Here is a 20,383-nt window from a genome sequence, read left to right as displayed (position 1 = left end):
ATAATATAGGGTGGCAGAATTTATTGGCGAGCTGTCCGGTCTGTCCGTCCGGTAAGCAGACTAAGGAGCACGTCACCGCCGAGGGGAGGGGGAGGGGCGCGGCGAGGACGGACGGACGGACTGAGGGAGGTAAAGAGACACGGGGAAAATAGCAAATAAAAATCACTGGACACCGCCCGTCCGGTGCGCGTTGCTTGTCTGGGGATTTCCGAACTGCACCGCCAGCTCCGCAAGATACAGAGTACAGAACCGCGGGCGGAGCAGGTCGTCGGAGACGTGCAAGAGGGCGTTTCCTCGTACCGGAGCACAACAAATAGGGCCTTGGTGCGGTGGACGCCTGACAGGTCCGCAAGGCTCGCTCGTTTGGCCGAGCCCATGCATAATGGAGACGGGACGACGACTTGGGCCCCTCTCGGGCACGCCGCTCGCTGCTCGCGTCCCATTGGCGCACCGCACCGCGCTGGCGGGGGCTTCGGCCCTTCGGCCGCGGGGCGTCGCCATGCCAGGCCGCCCCGCCCGCGCCGCTCCACAGCGCCACGCATGCGCCATGCCGGCCGTGCCGGCCGCGGCGCCCACCCCTTCCCTCCCAGCCGCTCGCCGCGCTCGCCGCGACACTGCCGCGGAGCCTGCCTGCCGCGCGGCCCGCAGCGCCAGCAGCCGTCCCCGAGGAGGCGGAGCATGGCGTCGCGGACCTGTTGCTACGCGACGCGGCTGGCATGGCCGGGCATGGCGCAGCATGGCGACGCGGCGACGCCGAGAGGCCCGGCCATTCGGCCGACCGACAACAGGCGCGTCGCGGCGCCCGCGGAAGGAAAGGGGTTCGCGTTCGCGGCGCGAAAGCCCGCGCTATTTCACTCGACTTTCCCCCATGTCTCCACTTTATCGGGTTTCGAACCGAAGACGACTGAATGACGGCAGTGTGTCGCCAGGGAAGGACCGCGAAAGCCGAGTTCCCAAAAGAGCAACCCTGCACGGCGGCTGCTCTGCGAGAAACCGCGTCGCCTTACCGTTCAAATCACAGACGGGACTCCAAATCCTGGGCGGAACGGCCCAAATCCTTGACGGGCATGAGCAGCACAATCCACAAAGGCACTACGCCGCAACTCCGGCGGCGGTTCAAGGCACGGCACTAGAAAACACAGTCACTCCTCGATCACGGTCTCGTTGACTTCGCTTCGCTCCGATCGGCGGAGCGCGGAGCTTGCGGTCGTCTCGGGGCTGGTGCGCGACGTCCGCTCCGCGTCGTGGTCCAGGAGACACTGCTTCTGCTGCTCTCGGTCGGTCGGTCGCTCGCCGTCGCCCTCGCCCCTCGCCCGCCGTCAAGTTCTCCCTTCCTGCGTTGCGGGTCGATACCCCCTCCCCCTCCGCTCCCCCTCTGCCCCGTCGGAAAGGGCTCGCCGCGCTCGCCGCCCGCTCCGTGCGCACCGTACCGCCTCTTGAAAAATCATTTCTGGAAGGAGCGCGGTGGTGGGGGCGGCCCTGCGAGCCCGTGCCGCCTCGGAGGGCTCCGCGGGGGCGGGGCGGGCGGGGCGGGCGGCGGGGGTGGGGCGGGCGGGGCGGGCGGGGCGGACGAAAAAATACCGTCACCCCTTGCACAAAAATACGCGGACCGTGCGCCGCACTGCGCCGCAGCGTCGCCCTCGCAGCCCTCGCTTCGTTTTGGGGCTCATTTGCTCGTCGTGCTCCGCGACGCCCCGCCGGGGAGGGCGCTGGCCCAGGCGGGGCCAGGCGGGGCGCAGCGTTCCCTGGCCCCCATTTCCTGTGTCACTGCCTTCTAAGCAGTGCAGTGCCTTGCGTACTTCCAGACGCCAGATATGCGAGCCGCTCGGTGTTCCAGGTGCCGCGACGCGACACACATGACACCAAATTGGAGACGAGGTCGCCTCGTCGGCTTCCACTCACTTCACCCAATTTTCCCCGCAATTGGCCGCGCTCCGATCTCTCCCTGGCGCGCTTGCGCCCCCCGGCCCGACGCCCCGCCCCCACGGCCCCTCGCAAGACTCGAAGCCCCGCAGGACGCGAAAGGCTCTGCTTTGCATTGTTTTGACAAACGGGACCACGCTTACGACGTCCCCACTCGTTCCCCGAAACGCGCGGTGCATCAGGGCAGCAGGTACAGTGTACCAGCCACATGCGTCGCACAAAAGCCACCTGACCGGTCCAGATGTGCCTCGCTGCCTTTAGGTGCCTTTAGGGACGTCCTGTCACTTGTCTTGGCCGGCCGGACACACGACGCTTCCTTTGATATGGGGATGCGATGCGTTTGAAAGGCTGAGGACTAACAAGGTAACAAGACAGGCCGCTGCACGCCTGCTAAACGCCAAGTCCCATCATAACGCTGTCCGCGGCGATCCGCCGAATTCCAGGCGTGACGTAACATGTGCACGCCGCGCCCGGCCACGTCCCGCCACGCCCCCGCAGCCAGCAGGGCCGGCAGGGCCAGCAGCCCGCGGCCGCGAATCAATACTCGGGAAGAAGAGAACCGAGTAAAACGGGGAGGGGAGGAAGGAAAAAAGACTGGAAATAAATGCGAGCCGGCCGCCCCTATCCCGCCCCGCTCCGCCCCGCCCCGCCCCGCCCCGCTCCGCCCCGCCCTGGACCACCCCGCCCCGCCCCACCCCCGCTCGGGCCGCTGCGCCACGGGGTGGACAGGGCGAATTTCGCGAGTCGAGGGGAGAAAAAAGTAACAAGATCGATACTATCTGGCGGCTCTGCGCCTCTCTCCCTGTGCTCTCTCTCTTTCTCTCCCCGGCCGGCCGGCCCGCGCGCTCGCTCTGTTTTTACGATTCAAAAGGAAAGTTTTTCGGCCGGCCGGGCCGGACAGCGGAAATGTTTATTTTTACTCTCCTTGCCCCTCCGACGGCGAAAGGTTTGCGATAAGTGGACTGATAGGTACGTAGCTTGCAGTATATGTGCGCGCCTGGTGTTTGCCGGCCAGGCCTGTTCCTGTCCTTCTTCCTCTTCTCTTTCTCTCTCTTTCTCGCCCCTACTCCATGATAAGCCTATGCATTTACACCCCGTTTTTGCCGTCTCCGCGGCAGCGTCTTTTTTCCCCGACCCTTGTTTTCCCTGCTTCGAGTCGGATACACTATGTTCCTGGAGGAAAAACTGGGTGGGGCCTCGCTCACACACACCTTGCAGGCTGTTACTCCAGCGCGTATACACTGCTCCATCCCTTTATGCACGCCCGGTGCCGCGCGCACTTTTTGTTGGGACTGTAACGGTGCCTCCCTATTCGCTCCACTTCGGACAATGGACCGCCGAGTCGCATCTCGACGCGGAGTGGACGCGTTGCATACCCTTTTTCCAAAACATCATAACGGACCGGGGCGGCAGATTGTCGCTCTGTCTCTCTCGCCCTCATGGGGTGTCCCGTATGGGTGCGAGAGAGACCGAGCGACGAAAAGGCGGAGTCATCAACCTTCGCCGCGGCCTCTCTGTGTCTTGTATGGAGAGTGTAAATTACCGCTCGGTCGCAATGCAACCTGCGGACCTCGATGTGAAGAGAATGGACGAATAGACGGTGGTGTGTGCTGTGCACTCCGCGGGACGTGTGACAAGTACCCTACTTGATGGATTGCTCCAAGCACGCACTGCCTTGCGCTGCTTTCATGTGCGTGCTTCAGTCGTCCCTCGCAAATTTCCACGCATGCTCTCTGTGTTCGACAAACTTTGATTCTCTTTTCGTTTTCGAGAGAAATCACCTTGGCCGTGTGTGCTAGCAATGCTCGAATGAACCGGACGGCCCCTCCACCAGCACGGCCCTCTTCTCGTCCGCGAGGATGACGCTCACGACGGAAACTTCCCCCCGCCGCTTCTTTCTCTTCCAGTGGCCGCCGGGCACCGCCGGGCACCGCCGGGCCGGCACTGCAAGGCACATCGTGGGCATCGCGCATCCCGGTGAAAGGGCGGACGGCAACAAGTCCCCACCCCTTTCCGAGAGTCCCTGCCGCCGCCCGGCCGCCCCGCCACCCCGGCTTCATCGTGTCAACAAAACATTCGGCGTGCAGTTCCGTGACGTTCCGTGCCCCGAGCGGCAGGATCCAGGACGGGTAAACACCCAGCAACGACGCTGGGCGAGGCGGCTGACGTCTGTTTCAGTGTTTTACGCGGAGAGCTGAACGCGCGTCGCACGTGACTTATGCGGGGGTCATTAGGACGGCCAAACGTGACATCTATCTCAGCGCGCCCACGCACACACTCACACACACGCTCAGACACACGCTCACACACACGCACGAACGGTCACACCCTCTGTAATAAAGACTTGGCCGCCGAGATTTCTGCACCTCTCCGTTCGGTTAGAACAAAAACCACCCCCCGCGGGACTTGAACTCGGGCCACCACCGGTGCCGAAAGCCAGCGCCCCTCCTGCCACACTTCCCTCTCAGTCCCGAGATACCTCATTTCGGATCGGTCCAGATTCCGCGCCGGGCCGCGGCGTTCGCTGTAAAACCCCTTTGACGGCGCGGCGGCGGCGGGGCGGCCTCGCCTCTTCCAGGACGACGCCGGCGGCCAAAAAAATACGACGAGAAGCGCGGCAAAGAGCGGCCCGCCTCTTAGCACCTCGGCATCGCACGGCCCGCCCTGTCGGTCCGCCACGCCGAGGCAGAGGGCCGCATCAATTGATAGAAAGGGCTGCAACATCTGCCTCAGGCCTGCCTCGCAGCGAGCCCTTCCGCCCTCCGGTAGCCCTTCGCGAAACCACCGGCAGACCACATTTCGGCCCCATCTGGCCCGCTTGGTCCGCACGTGCCTCGCAGCGCCGCCTACTTTTAATCATCTTGTTGTTGTTGTTTTATCGGAAGCACCTGCGCGATTTCACGGCGGTGACGCAACGAGCCGCGAAGAAAGGCGGCGCGTGGGCGGCCTAGTAGGGCGGCCGTTGCCCGCATCACTGTCGGGCTGCGGACTACGCAATAATGGCGAGGATCAGGCAGAAAGAAAACCGCAGGCCTACCTGGACCGCCTGAGGATCCGTGCCGATTGTGTCAGGCGTAAACGGCGAAAAAAGAAATAAAAATCAAAACACTAAGCGGGAATAAATGGACGGGATGGACGGGATTCGAACCAGGGGGCCGCCGCGGGGCGTTGCCTCGGCGCCGCAATGCGCAATCCTTTGTAGTGTCGTGGTTCTCGTGCGTCTTGTTGACGCGCTGGCCGTGTTGGCGTGAGAGCACGGTGCTGCCAACAAAACAAGGCGGGTGTTTGCTCTGAGCGATGCAAAACCCAACCGCCCAACCCACAAGCAGTGCACAGCAGCAGCGCTGCGGGGAATATTCCGCACACTGCCTCGCGCACACACACACACACACACACACACACACTGGCGCGCACGCACACACACGCACACGGCTTATGACTGCAGAGCCGGGCCGGGCAAGCCGCAGCTCCCAAGATGGATTTGGGGGCGCCGGACCAAAAACGGAGCAAACATGCCCTTCTCCAAAACAACCGTTCCGTCGTTCCGCTGCCAGCCCTGCGATTTGTTCCATGGGGATGTTCCACTGGGCGATAACGGTTGCCTAGCGCAGCGCGGCGCAGCCTCACGCCGGTTGGCCGCGCCGCCTCACGTGATGAACGTTTTGGTGGACTCGAAGGGACGACTCATGCAAAGTGGGCTGAGGAAGGGGGAGGGTACGCCCTTTTTCGATGAAGGGGTGAAGTGCTTCTTTGAATCCGCCCTGCGAGGCGAGGGGATATTGTGCAACGGCAGAAGGCAAGACCCTCGACCGCCACCTCGGCGTGCGTGACGGTCCGGGCGGGGCGGAGCGGAGCGGGGTGGGGCGGGGCGGGGGCCTCGAAAATAGGGCGAGTGTCGAAGGGAATCCCTGCCTCTCACCCACTAGGCGAGGCTAGGCGAGGCCCGGCGGGTCGCCAAGGAAGTGGACTGTGAATGGCCGAGATGGCATCGGGCCGGCGTCAGGTGCATTACATGCATGACGGTCTCGGCGGGCGCAGAGCGACCCGTTGCGACTCGCTTGCGTGGCCGAGGCCTGCGAGGCCTGCGGAGGCTTTGCGACCCAGGAATGCGAGGAGTGCCAAAATGGCAGCATGACAGCGCAACGCATTGTATCAGCGCGTCGCGCCGCGGCGGTGCGCCCGGACCGACTTTCACGAGTAAAGTGTAAAGCCCTGGAAGCACTCCAAGTCTCCGGCGCCGCCGCGCTCCCGGGCGCCGCCGCGCCAAAGCTGTGCACTGTGGAGTAGCCTCGCGGCAGGGAGGAGGGAGGGAAGGCCAGCAAGGGGTGCGGAACCGCTGACTTGAAGCCGCAAACCCTTTTCCGTTATTGATGGCGCAGTGACGCCAGGCCGCCGCCCCACCGCGCCGCAGGCATGAACGGGGGACTTCCCCGCCCCGCCGCGCTGGGCCGTCGTGCAGCAGGGCCTAGGTTGTCGACCCTGCGCCCTCCGCCGCGCTTTTTGACTGGACGCGCTGCCCTGCGGCCGGCCGGCAAGGGCACCACGGTGCACCACGGCACCAGGATTACACGCGCGCTGTGGCAGGTGCCGTCGGCGTGCCGTCGGGGTGCCCTCGGCTGTCGCTGTCGGTGCTTCACTCCAACAGACGGCCGGCCGATGGGTATCGTCAGGAATACCCACCGCCAGTCAGGCCCGCCTGTCCGGCCTGTCTGCGCACGCGACGTATGACGGCCCTCGGGCACCGTCCTCCGCGCCCCGCACCGCCTTAGAGAAAGAATCGGGGCGACCGCAGAGGTGGACGAGGAGGCCGCGGGCCTCCAGAAGGGGCGCCTGCCAGGCCAGCCCAGCGGTACTCTGTCTCTTTCGCGCTCATGGGAGTGCCCGGAATCAACCTGCAGCAGCGTCCCCGTAGGTCCCCGTAGGTCGGGGTAAGAGACCGCGCGGGTCGGTGGCTGTCGGTGACAAGGGTCACGGTGCAGCGCGGGGCGCTGTTGTTGTTTGGCGGCAGAGGTTCTCGCCTCAGACTCCTGGTGGAGGGGTTGCAGTGTGCCCGGCCGCCCTGGCTGCGCCTTTGGCTTGCGTCTCGGTGGCCCGCCCATTGGACCCGCCGGCCGAACGCGCGATCGAGTCGCCTAACGGCGCCGCGCTAAGTCGGATTGGCGGCGGGACTGTCCACGTTCACGTCCAGGCCGTCCAGGCTCTGGCTCTGCATGGCCTGGGCGGGCCGAGGCGGGCCGAGCGGGCGGGGGCGTAAAAATTCCGGGGCAGCGGCGCCGCGTCGCGCCCCGGCCGGGGATGGGCGGGGCTGCCCGCGTTGGGTTTTTCTCCACCTACAACGGGCACGGTCCCGCCCCGCCCGGTACGCCCCCGCCCGCCCCGCCATGGACGGGAGGGCCTTTCCTTGCACCACTCACCCTAATCGGCAATCGCGGGGAAAAGGTACTGCTAGGTGGAGCAGAGACCTGTTTCTCTGACACCCTGCTCTTTTTGAGCAGCGTTCTATCGGATCGGGCTCGAGCCTTGCTCGTTTCCAGTTCACTTCGGCATTCCCTCCACCCACCTCGCAGTACGTCCCGGTGGTGGCGGGGTGCTCGACCCCGCCGACCTTTGGTTGGCCCCCGCCCCCCGCCCTGCATTCTGCATGAGGTATGACGAGTGGCGGCTAAATATCAAACCGCAGCGCAGGGCGTGCTTTGGCGTGCTTTGGCGTGCCTCGGCGTGCCGACGTGCGTGAGAAGGCAGAGAAGGCTTCCAAGGCGGCCGGGCGCTCTTGCGGTCGCCCCGTCACCCCACCGCCTCACGGCCTAGCCGGTTCATCGGTTGTTGTATTCCGCCCCGTTCCCATTTTTTCCCGTTCGGCGCGGCGCACTTGCGCGCTTCCGTTCCGCGAACCGCGAACTGCCACCCAGCAGTCTTGAGTTCTCGAAAAGAAAAAGTCCAAGTCGCGGTATATGGCCTAGCCGGTTTATTAAGCCGACATCGCAGACCAGACCGCGGCACCGCGGCGGCGACACGGCACCACAAGGGCTCGGCGGAGCGTGTAACTGTGCCTTTTTGTCTCGGGTCGCGTTTTTACAAAGCGACTCGCCAAGGCTTGCGGTAGAGTTGTCACTCTCCGGGGATAAGGGCTTGATACGGCCGCCGTGGGCCGGCCAGGCCGAGGGGTGCCGGCCTTCGCTTCGCCTTCGCTCGGCCCAGCCAGGGCCCGGCCGCACGCCTCACTGCTCCTCTGACGAAACACACTCACGCAGGCTTAATAAACCATTTGATTCATTTTTGTGAGTCGGTCCGCCTGCCTGCTGGGCACTGCTGAGCCACTGGAGCCACTGGAGCCTTGCCGGCGGCGCTCGCTGCGCTTTCTTTACTTCCAGCGGACCGGTCACTCCTTGTGTGTCTCGTGGTTCTTCCGCCCCGAGAAAGCACAAAGGGGAAAGACAAATGGGGGCAACTCGAGAGGAAAACGGCGAAACGGCGGTGGCGTCTAACCGGCGCGGCGGTCCGGCGGTGTGCGGCGTGCACTGGGTGTAGTACTGCAGGCCAGGGCCGCCGAACTTCCTGCGCCCTGGTGGTGCTGCAGGCCGCTGCAGACACGGCGCAAACAACGCGCCAATCGTCTGCGTGGCCGTGCAGGCCGTCCCGGTGGCGTCAGCTTCCCACGCGCGCGTCCGAAGTGTCCTTCCTGCTCGTTCTCCTCCTTGCCCGTTCCGGCCGCCCGGACGCAGTCCGTGACGGTCCAGTCGCAGTCCGCGGGGACAAACATGTGCACCGCACGTAACGCGGACGACGCGACGCGGGGTGGCGAGGGTCAAACCAATATTTCGTCGCGAGAAATAATGTGGCACGGCTGGCCAGCTTAGAGGGTTACGCGTGTGAACAGCTGAGGTCAGCAGGCCAGGACAAAGGCCAGGACCCCGGCGACCCCATAAGGCTCCGCGGCCGGACACCCTGGACACCCCGGGCACCCTGGACACTGGGCAGGGCAATAAAAAGAGTAGCATATATCCATAGAGATCGGCGCGGTCGCGGTGGGGATGGAAAATGGTTCCCCGCCGCAGCTGCCAATGGCAAGTCACGGCCTTTCAATAATTACGAGTTATTATCGGCTGACTTCCTAACCTTTCTGTGTTTTACGTGCTGCCCTGCGCTGCCCTGCGCTGCCCTAGGGGACCTTTGGCCTATTCTGATTGAAATGACCCCATCGCTATCAGGCAGTGCAGGGCGCGGCAGGGCGCGGAGCGCGGAGCGCGGACACGGCCTCGATGTCCATTGTCCGGCCCCGGTGACATCTGCAATGGATTGCCCATCCCATTGTGGACGCCAAAGGCAGCCAAGGGCGGCCAAAGGGATGCCATGCGGCCGAGCCTGGCCGTGCCTGGCCACTGGCGAGGCTGCGCCCAAAAGGGCACCGTTAGCGGACCGAAAAAATGTTAAAAGAGGGGTGGCAGCGCTGCTGCAGCAAATCGCGGTGCGGGGGTTTTACAACTTTTATTGTAAGAATTTGCGGGAAGAGTCAGCCGTCGAGTCGTAACGGAAAAGGGGAGATTTCGATTATCGAGGTGTGCGTTAGTTTTAATGGTCTCCAGACCGAGAGGGACTTGTATTAATCATTTGACCACGGACTGAAGAGAGAGAGGGAGGGCTTCTGGGCCGCTTTTCTGCTGTCAAGGAAACAAACATTTTCGCCAATATCGTGGATTTTCTCCTTTGGCGGGAACCTTCGCGTGTGAACTTCCCCCGGTGCAATAACAGAGCCCGTGCATGTGGCACGGCGCGCGGCGCACGGTCCGGCCGAATTTGATTTAGGACTGATATTGTTCCTGCTCCCCGCCCAGCCTCCAAGCCTCGAGCCTCCAGCACGGCCATCGGCCGCACCACCGCACCGCGCATCTCGAACCCCTGATTGCACATTGTCCCCGCTTGACCAGCTCGCCACCCCCGCCCCGCCCCGCCCCTCACGTCGAGGGCGGCGAGGGCGTGCCCGGCATGAGAAGCAGGCGGAACCTACGCTGCGAACGCCCCGGCCAAAGCTCAGTGCAAACTGCAGACTCCAGCATCTCGGCGACGTACTTGTTGGCGTCCCCGTGATGACGTCGGCCGCGTCCGCGATGGCGGCTGGCGGGTCCGGTCACGTCCGCGCGACGTCCAAGTATTCCCGCGGCCACATCAACGCCGTGCTTTACGAGCACGTCCCTCCCCTTGACGGCCATGGCGGGGCCTTCAGGACGCCGACAGGACGCCGTCGGGACGCCGTCCAGCGAGTGGTCAGTGCAATCAGATGCCGCCCGCCCCGCCCCGCCCGGCGCGTGCGGCCATTAGTGGGGGTGGGTCTGCCAGTGTGCCAGTCCGCCGCGGAGCGCTGGAGCACCACGCCGCGGATGGCGCGGATGGCGGCGTTCGGCCAGGGCGACTGGAGACGCCGAAGAGAAATTCCGACTGCCCTCTCTCGCCGCCTCCAGGCTGGCAAAAAAGGCGTCGACAAAAACAATCGCCGGTCCGGCGCGGTCCCGGTGCGCTGCCTTGCGCTGCATTGCACTGCAGTGTGCTGCAAAAACAGGAGTCAGTGCGTTGTCTACTTCGGCATAATTTACGGCACCGCTCTACTTACCGTCACGGAGCCGATACAGCAGATACTGCAGAGGCTTCCAGGAACCGGGGTGGCTGCTGACCTGCTAGCTGCTGGGCCGGCCTGGCTGGCCGGCCACCGCAAGCCGTTACTCTACGGACAAGAAAGGCATTGCATGGTGCCGGACCTGCTTGCCTGCCGGCTTGTTGTCGCCAGAAATGCAAACAAATTGTGACTGACGTCAGTCGGGCGTCAGGCCGGGGGTCATCGGCGTGGCCAGGACACGGGGCGGGGCGACGGGGACACGCTCGCAATGCAGGCAAATGCAAGCCTTGCATACAGACGGGGCCAGGCGAGACGAGTCGAGGTCGCGACAACAACCAGAACGAAGCCATGACGACTCAAAAAGAGTTCACACAGAGCGGAGTACCGTAACTTTTATATCATTCTCTGCCGCTTCCCAGGTTTTCCAGGAACCACCCCCCGGAGGCGGCCGGGAGGCGGGGACGAAGACAGCGCAGTACACACACTTTGCGTACAATTAGCATTGCACGTGTATTCTATTGTAGTGTAGAGTACGGAACTATATATACACACGGTCTCAAGCGCGCCGCCGATGAGAGGCGCAGTTGAAGCCAAGAGAGAAGGGTGCCCTTCTCCACTGGTAAAACTAAAGCGTAACTCTATGCTTGAGTCAAGCATAAAGTTACGCTTGAAGACGTTACGCTTGAAATGAAGCATACTCTAGAAATTCCCCCATGCATTTAGATGGGTGGAATCTTGGCGGTTGGGCCTGTTACGCTTGATTTCAAGCGTAACCTGATTACGCTTGAAAACAGAGGATAATACTACTCTTTAGTTTTACCAGTGTCTTACCGCTGGAAAAAAATCCCAGGGCGTGGACTTCGTACCTTGCGGGCCCAATAAAAATTTCGAGAAAAAAAACTTCTTTTTCTAGTTAATTTGAAAAAAATAAGAGAGCGGCGGCAAGGTGACTTGCGAGTCAGAAGTAGACAAAAACTTATCAAGCTGTATAAACGTGGTATAAACCTATAGCCCTTTCGGCATTTCAGCCGCCTATCGCTATAACCGTCCAGTCCTTTCCTTTTTTGTCACATTTCTTGCACCGGGTCCTTATGGAACGCACCGACGGTGCGCCGACCTCCCCCAGCATGCAGGACACGTTAGGATCCTCAAAAAAAGGAAAGGACCCGACATCCATCAATCGGGGAAACGTCTCAGTCCCGATTTCAACATTTCAACGCGATTTGCACGCGGATTTCACGACGCGGTATGGAAAGTCGATCCATCGAGGGCCCGGCGGACCCGGCAGCTGCCTCCACTCCACACGGACGCTGTAAAAAGCGAAACGCTGCCGGACCCGCGCCGCCCACACCTTGTGATTCCTTCCTTTTTGGAGCCTTCTGGGAAACCCTTTGTGTACCCAGCCTGCCCACTGCCGGCCCCGCCCCGCCCCGCGCCACATGTGCACCTCAAGGCCACTCGTTGCTTTTTCAAGCGCTATTTCCTCCTTTTTATGGATTAGTCCGGCAGCCTTGCACGAGGGTCAGTCTGTATCCCTCCTTTCCGGAACAGGCCGCACGGGGCTGCTCTTGCGCGTCCTCGAAACGGCCTCGACTACGGCCTCTACCACCTCCTCGACCATGGCCTCGACCACGGCCTCGACCACGGCCTCGACCACAGCCTCGACCACGTCCTCGACCACAGCCTCGACCACCTCCTCGACCACGGCCTCCACCACGGCCTCCACCACGTCCTCGACGACGTCCTCGACCACGTCCTCGACGACGTTCTCGACCACGTCCTCGACCGCGGCCTCGACCACGTCCTCGACCACGGCCTCGACCACGTCCTCGACCACGGCCTCGACCACGTCCTACGGCCTTCGCCGCCTCCAGTGGCTGGTGGAGCATGCGGCAGATGTCTCACTCGCCAGAACGCCAGCGACCGCAGTGAGAAGCGAGACCGTTGTGTTGTGATGAATTGCAACATTTCTCGGCATAAAGAGTTATTCGCGGCGAGTGCCTCACTGCCCTTTGGCCCCTTGCCCTCCGTGATCGATCTGCAGCCCTTTCAATCGGAGCCTGCAGCCTCAACCGTGCTTTCTGTCTCTCTCGCACCCACGGCGCGTTCCGTCGGGGTGCGAGAGAGACTTATCGCGGCGCCGGCCTGCCTAATGGACTCGCACAAGATTAATCTGATGCGGCCGCGTCCACGTCCACACCGAGCCGCGGAGCCAACCCAAAACGAAGAGGAGACGGGGAAAAGCTATGCGCGGCAAACCGACGCACCGACCCAACCTAACCTAACCGAATCTTTCCTCTAAGCGAACCACCATCAAACCCCTTCAAGTGCGTGAAACAAAAGCGCGGCTCGTTGGACCAATGTTCCGCCGGGGTTGGCGGTGCGCCGCGGTGCGCGATTCGCGTTTTGAACAAGGCGGGCGCTTTCCAGATGAGCGGGTCCGGTCCCCGTCCCCCGCACCCGGAGGCCATACGTCGCCATGTCAGTGTCACTCGTCAACGTATCGGTTTTATTTTTCACCCCAATCATGCACCCCTCGCCCGTGCGTGTGTGTGTGTGTGATCGTGCGTGTTGGGGGTGGCCGCCGGTGGCTGCTTCACTCCCCTGTGCGATGAATGCGCGTCTAAGCCGCTGCATTGGTGGAAAGAGTTGTCTGTCGACATGGCGGCGCGGCGGCGCGGCGAGGCAGGCCGGCCGAAAGCGGGCAAGGGGGTGACGCAGCCTCGCGCAGCCTCGCGCAGCCGGACGCAGCGCTGCGGAGGGCTCGACGCCTTCCTTTATCGAGCTGCCAAAGGTGTGCGGTGCAATGAGCGCTGGGAATCATTTTGTGGCATCAGCGCGGGGCGGGGCGGGGGGGGCGGGCCAGGGGTGGCGCGGCAGCTGATGGCGCGGTGGTGTGCAGAAAGGGTTAATGGCCGCCTTCTCGTGGCTGACATCTCTGTTTGTCCAGCTAGGGGTATTCGGCTCCATCGGCTTTCAAGTCGATGGTGTGGTTTATACAACATTCCAGCATTGAACATCAAACAAACGTATGAAAAGTCCTGCTGCAGGATATTTGATGGTTTGCGCGGCATTTCGTTTGCTTCTAAAGTCGAAAACTACACGCTGGACCTTACAAATCAGCGGTCGTCGTGATCTGTCTCTGCCAAAGATTGGTTTGGGTTCAAATCGGTTCATCTACCGCCGAAGGGCTCCAAATAATGTTTCACTGGGCGACCTGTTTCCGGTGGCGACAGGAGGGGAAAGACCGTAGTGTTTTAATGAACTTTTCATTTTCCCTCTGTTTTGAAGCTGTCAATGCGTCCGTATCCCAATCCCAAAGCCTATCAGCGATCCGTGCGGCCGTCGTCTGCGGCTCGTCGCACGTGCGTTGGTGTGTGCGTCTCTGCGTGCGTGGGGGGCAAAAGGTGTCGCGAAGGGGTGCGCTCCTTTCAAACGCCGCCACCTGGGGGGCTGTGAAAGCGTGGAGGCACGCCGTGGAGGCACGCCGTGGAGGCACGCGGCGTGCGTGGGGTGGGGTAGGGTGGGGTGGGACTCTGGGGCGGAGAAAGGCTTTCATGTCAGTCGACGCGGCCGGCCTGCATGGCCTGCACGTGCGTCGCGTGCTGCAGCTGACCGGGATGGACTCGGAGGCCCTCCGCAGATGGAGCGAGGGAAGAAGAAGGAGGAGGAGGAGGCCCGAGTGGTTCTGCCCCTGCAGCTGGCGCGGCCGGCGCGGCCGGCGTGTCGTTGAGGTGGCGGTGACACAGCGGTGGTCCGGTCCGCGCTGCCCTGCGGAATCAGTGTGCAACTGGCCATAAAAAGGCGCCTGGCAGCCCGGCCTGCAGTGCCGCAGCCTGCATTGTGGCCGAGCATAAAAAGATGCGGTCGTTATCGATCTCGGGGATCGCTGCGTCGCCCTGCGTCGCCCTGCGCGGCCCCCGCCGCCCTGCGTCCAGCCGGCTGCGGAGGGGGCTGCATCTCCTGCCGCACTGCACAGCGCGGGCGAAGCGATCTAGTTTTCCACTCCAGTCACTGTGGTTGCCGCCCGGGCTCACGGCGAACTTGCATCACTTTTTAATGGCGGCCGCCACTTGATTTGCCGTACCCAGATCTACCCGTGCGACTTTGATCTGGACTCTTGATCTGGTTGCTGGGCCCGGATTCCGGGTTTGGCCCGCTGGCTCATTGAAGGTGGTGGCTGACCGCACGGTAAAAAGGCTTTGAAAGCCCATTCATCCGCACAAAACCCAGCCTTGAGCGGCTCCTCGCTCTATCTTCGTCGCACTCACGGGGAGTCCCATGGGGCAGCGAGAGAGACGGAGCGGTGCAGCTTCGTCCGGATTCATCCCCCAGGCCGAGGCAGAGAGAAAAGCAGTCCACACAATGGTAAAGAACAGCCTTCGTGGGTGCGCCGTAGGTGCACCGTAGGTGGCCGTGGCCAGCGTCTTCCTCCCACCTGCCCTTGGCTCGGCCGCTCTGCCCTTAGCCCTGCCGCCCTTGCCCGGTTAGTTTTTCCGACCGAATTGCTCCAGCGCCGCGCGCCTTGAATGAAGCGGAGGAGGATGCTGTCGGGTCCATTCCATCCCTTTTGTTTTGCTCCTCGTTCCACCGGGGCCCAGGCCGCACGGGCCGCACAGGCCGCGGCCCTGGCCCACATTCGCCCACATTAGTAAATGCACCCTTCCTTCCCCGCGGCCTCGGCAAGGCCTCGGCCGCCATGCCTATGCACACACTCGCGGCGCCATTGTCTCCGCCACATTGGTTCCACACGCGCGACGTGCGCGACCAAGGACACCGTTAACCCATTCAGGAAAAAATGGCAGCGGATCCGACACAGTGTGTCAGAGGCGGGAAAAAAATGGGATGGTGATGGCCTTGGGCGCTGGGCTGCGCTGGGCAGAGAATACAGTAGAGACGCATTCTCGAAACAGTGAGAGGACAGGCCGGACCGCGACGGCTATTTCCAGCCGAAGGGTTGTGACGAGGACAACATAGACCCCCTCCCCCTCCCCTCCCCCACGGCGTGCAGCAGGGCAGCGAGGACGCGCCGTTTTCATTCAAAACAACTGGAAGCCCCTAAACGAGCGGCAGTCCCTCTTCCCGGAGTGCCCCCTATCCAAACTCTGGGCCTGAAACGGCCTGAAACGCGTGGAACTGGAACAAGGCGGAGGCTGAGGAAACGGAGCACCGGAACGAGGTGTGAATCCGGAGACAAAACACGGCTCTGCTTGCTCCGCTTCCTGCATGTGCTGTTTTAGTGTTTTATCGCGTAGCTCCGCCAAAACAGCAACGCCTGCTGGCGGCAGCACCTGCGTGCGGAAAAAGGGAAAAACAAATAGAAGGGCGGGAAGTGCGCTCAGGCGGCGGCTCGGCCGTCGCTGGTCCCAGAGGAGTCGAAATTAGCGCCGGCAGCCAGGCTAAGCCGGGCAACCCAGCCAGGCAACCCAGCAACCCCCTGCAACGTGAGTCGCAGACGGCCTTACCACTTCTAACCCCCTCACCGCCCCTCACCGCCTTGCAGTCCCCAGGGCCTCGGTCTCGGCCTGCATGATGGGCCAGGCGGGGCGTCGGATGGGCGACGGAGCACCGCGGCCGGCCGCCTTGCACTCCAGGCAAGTTCAAGGGGTTGCCTACCACCCGGGCGGGCCCCACAGCGGGGCCAAAAAACGGCGTCGTTTACACTGCACACGCGCTCCCGCCCGCTGCCGCGTTTGCTGTTCCAAAGAGGGTCGATTTGTAAGCGCGTGATGAGGTGCGCGACGTGACACCGCTTTTCCAAACTTTTTCCTGTTTTGACGGCGCGCCTTTTTTGTGCGCGCTGCCGCCGCTGCCGCTGCCGGGGCGTGGAGGTGCGAGGTCGCGACCCCCGCGTCACTGCCTGGAGGCCCCCATCACGCCCAGTTAGGGGGAGCGTCAAACGGCCGTTCGAAAAAACGGGCGGAAAAAATGGCGCGACATGGATACAGTGTGGGGGTGGGAAGGAAAAAAACGGGGGTGCATCCGCGAGCGGCGGGCTCCACGCACGCACTCGCCTGACTCTCCTTGTTTTTGGCGACGCGGCTGCACGCTGCATGTCACTCCGCGCGTCAGCCCTCTAAAATGTATCACGCCGTGTCTTTAATTAGCGCCGCACTACCTGGAGGACCTGGAGGGCCTGCAGGACGGGACGGCGGGGAAGGGGTTGAGGCAGGGACACTGCAGCGCCCCACGGGGACGGGGCGAAAGATTTATCGTCGAGCCACATCCGCAAAGCAGCAAAGAAGCAAAAGCACACTGCACATGCAGACGCCGAGCCGACCGAGCCGAGCCGAGCCCCACACCGAGCTGGTCCAGTTCGCCTGGGACGCCCACACCGGAAGGGACCCGGAGACACCTCTCCGTAAAAAAGCCTCCACAGTCTGGTTGGCATCAATCATGCCGTTTTTTTTGTTTTTTTTTGGACACTCCGCCAGGACTGAGGTCACGTGCTGGCGTTTTCGCCGCGAGGAAAAGTGTTCACTGGTGAAACAAAGGCATTAAAATTATGCCCTTTAAGGGCGTAAACGATTTACGCCCATAAAGGGCATAAATCGTTAATGCCTTTGGGAAGGGCATTAAAATTTTGCTTGAAATTCCTATACCATTTACGCCTTTCCCAAGGGCATAAAACGATTTGTGCCCTTGGGAAGGGCGTAAAAGAGCATTTATGCCCTAAAGGGCGTAATTTTTATGCCTTTGTTTTACCAGTGTTTCGTTGTTTCCTTGATGGCTAGTTCACCGGAGCCTCGAGACAGGTCAGCTCACAGGTAAGAGTGAAAATGAAAGGGTAGGTTAGGTTAGCCAAGGTTAGGTTAGGTTGGGTTAGGTTGGGTTAGGTTGGGTTAGGTTAGCATTTGTTTGGGTTAGAAAAACAGATTTCAGAGATGCAGAGATGCAGGGATGAAGGTTAGGTTAGGTTAGGTTAGGTTCGGTTGGCATTTGTTTAGATACGAAAAACAGATTTCGACGCCGGCGTTTTTGCCTGTGGCTAACATCCATCTCAAAAAATGGCGGAAGCCGCCTTCACCGTGGCGACCCAGCCGGTAACTAGAGCGGCCGCGTCATGACGATGACGTCATCCATCTCTCTCTCCCCTCGATGACACTCGCATATTCTGCGCGACTGCCGCCGAGCCGCCGGGCCAGCCACCACGGACGCGGTGCCGCCACGCCCACCGCGCCAAATCGTCTGCTGGTGTGCGCCGGGCGTAAGCCTCCATCTATCACAGAGTGACGAAAAATCATTTTTTTGCCACGTCACACGTCAGCCGTCGGGCCGCAGTGCAGCAGCCTCCAGCCCTAACGAGGCGAAATTAATGACCGGGCGATTCGAGCGACCGCGGCGGCGCTGGGCGGGTGGGGCGCCGGCGAGTGGTATAACGTTCCAATCAGCTGTGGAATGGATAAATTCGCGTCCTACCGCGCGTTCTCAATTATTTGGTTTGATCGCACAGGTTGCCGCTTTTCTTCGCTCTTCCGGTGGTTTGTACGTGTAACAGCTCGCCATCCCCTTCTGCAAGCCCTTTGACGGTACGCGACGGGCCGACGGCGCTGACGGCTACTGGAGTCTTCCAGTCCAGGCGGCGGCCAGGACAGGAGATGGTGTGTTTGCGTAAGCATTTCGGCGTCTGCAGCTGACAGAGAAGACTGATGGAAAGTGTCTGGCCAAAACGCGGGGCGGGACAGCGGGCGCCACAGGGGAGTTTGCGTGGTTCGCTTACGGATCGCTCCATTCTTTATGCAAGTTGCCAAGAGTTTTGTTTACGAGGCACGTTGACGCGAGAGCCTTCCGTCGAACGGATCCGCAGCCGCCTGAGTCCCGGCTGCACCCCTGCGAGCGGGTTGCAGGGCCGACTGAGCCAGGCAGTACTCGAGCGAGGTGCAGACTTCCACCCCGTCCCCGGCGTCCCCGGCCGCTCGATGAAGGGCGCCGCGGAGACCGTAGCGCGAAGCGCGAAGCCTCCGAGCCTCGAGACTCGAAGGCTCGGCCGTGCTGGAAAAGGCGACAAAACTGGGAAAGAGAAGGCCCACGCCACCCCACGCCCCCAGCCTCTCTGAGGGGATGCGGGGAAGGGAGATGCAGTTGGTATCCGTGCGCTGCGCTGCCTCGCTGCGCTGCCTCGCTGCGCGACGTGAACATCTGCTCCCTCGGCCACGTGCTCTGGGGAGGGGAGGCGGCACGCGCCGCACCGCGCCGCACCGCGCCGCATCAACAAAACGAAAAAAAAATTGGATGCTGGCTCCCCTCCCCTGCCGAGCCTGCAGCGCCGCGCCGCGCTTCCCTCCTCCCTTTTCTTTCTTTTTTCGTTTCGAGCGCGACCAATCCAGATGCTCGGCGCGGCCGCCCCGGCCAATGGAGCGCCGCGTTTTACGTTTTTTATACGGTGGGCGGCGTAAAAAGAGGGCTGTAAAAAGGCGGGGCACGCCCGACCGGCCCCCACCACCGCCGCCGCGGCCGCGCGCGAGGTGCACGGCGACGGCGTCCTGGACAAGTGCACGGCCGCCGTGGCGCCGCCGCACCCTCGCGGACCGCGCCCATTCCCGAAAAAAGTGTGTTGCCTGAAGTGTAGTGCGTGCCCTGCCCTGCCCGGCCCGGCCAGGCCGGAGACCGCGGGCTGACGGGCTGACGCCGCCGCGGCCGACGCCACTCCTAAAATACCGCACTCACATTTGTCGCGTTTCCGAGCCAGCGCCGAGGAAGCCGAGTGGGTGATGCGTGTTGTGGCGGTGCAGGGCGTCCGCAGGGCGTCCGCAGGGCGTCCGACACCTCCGCCAGCCCTGCCTGCCCGCGCATCGCCGCGTAATGGCTTGTCTTTCACGCCGACGGCCAGGCAGGCCAGGCAGACGCCAGGCAGGCCCTAGGTTCCCCAGGTTGGGTCCCCGAGTCCCCGGGTCCCCGAGGACGCGCGCCCCGAATAGCGAAGTGCCGCGCCGCGTCCGCCGCGCTGTCGCTCTGCTGTCGCCGTCGCGCCGCCCTCCCGGAGATGACGTCCCGAATGGGCGTATGGGTGCCCCGGTGAGAAAAGCCATTTTCCGCCGCGAGGGTCATGCTGAGTGCGAGTTACGGTGCACTCAGAATATGGGGAATGGTCATCGGGACGTGTGTCGCGGCGTGGTTCCGTGGCGTGCCCGTCCGGGGCCATTGATTGTACCATGATGCCGTCATAACGTTGGAGCTCTGACTTGAAATCCAGAAAATTTTCATTCATATCTGAGAAAGTACGTATGCAGCTATAATAAATGCCAAAATCGATGGTAACGTTCTCAATTCGGTTCGTTTTTGTTGTATTTCGTCCACCAATACGAAACGTTTCGTGGGGAATAGGGACGCGTTTAAAATTGAAATAGACTCATGCCGCGGTGGGTGGAGCAGCTCCCTAGCCGAGGTTACAAGCCGCCGCATTAGTGAGCATGCCCCGCGCCCCGCGCCCCGCACCCCGCGCCCCGCCCCCGCACCCCGCCCCCGCGCCCCGCCCCGCCCCACCGCGACGACGCCCCCTGTCCCCAGTGAGGCTCCTCCCCTCCATCAATGTGCATTACATTTTTTGTGTACAGTAAAGTTAGAAAGGGGACCGGTCGCCATGGCAACCGGCCCTCCCCTAAGCGATCGCCGCCACGCCGCCCCCACATTCCACCCTCTTCTTATTTTCCACCCTCGCAGCCCTCCTCTATCTTTATACATCTCGGCCTTACACTGTGCCGAACTGCGGACTGCAATCCTTTCCGCGCGGACAACGAGAACGAGAAGGACGGTAACGACAACGACGAGAACAACAAAGTCGGCTACGAGAACGAGGAGAACGATAACGACGAGGACAAGAACAGCGACGAGAATTTTAACGCGAATTTGTCT

Source organism: Thrips palmi, unplaced genomic scaffold (assembly GCF_012932325.1).
Source record: "Thrips palmi isolate BJ-2018 unplaced genomic scaffold, TpBJ-2018v1 HiC_scaffold_15, whole genome shotgun sequence".
Classification (NCBI taxonomy): domain Eukaryota; kingdom Metazoa; phylum Arthropoda; class Insecta; order Thysanoptera; family Thripidae; genus Thrips; species Thrips palmi.
This window is presented reverse-complemented; position numbering follows the sequence as displayed.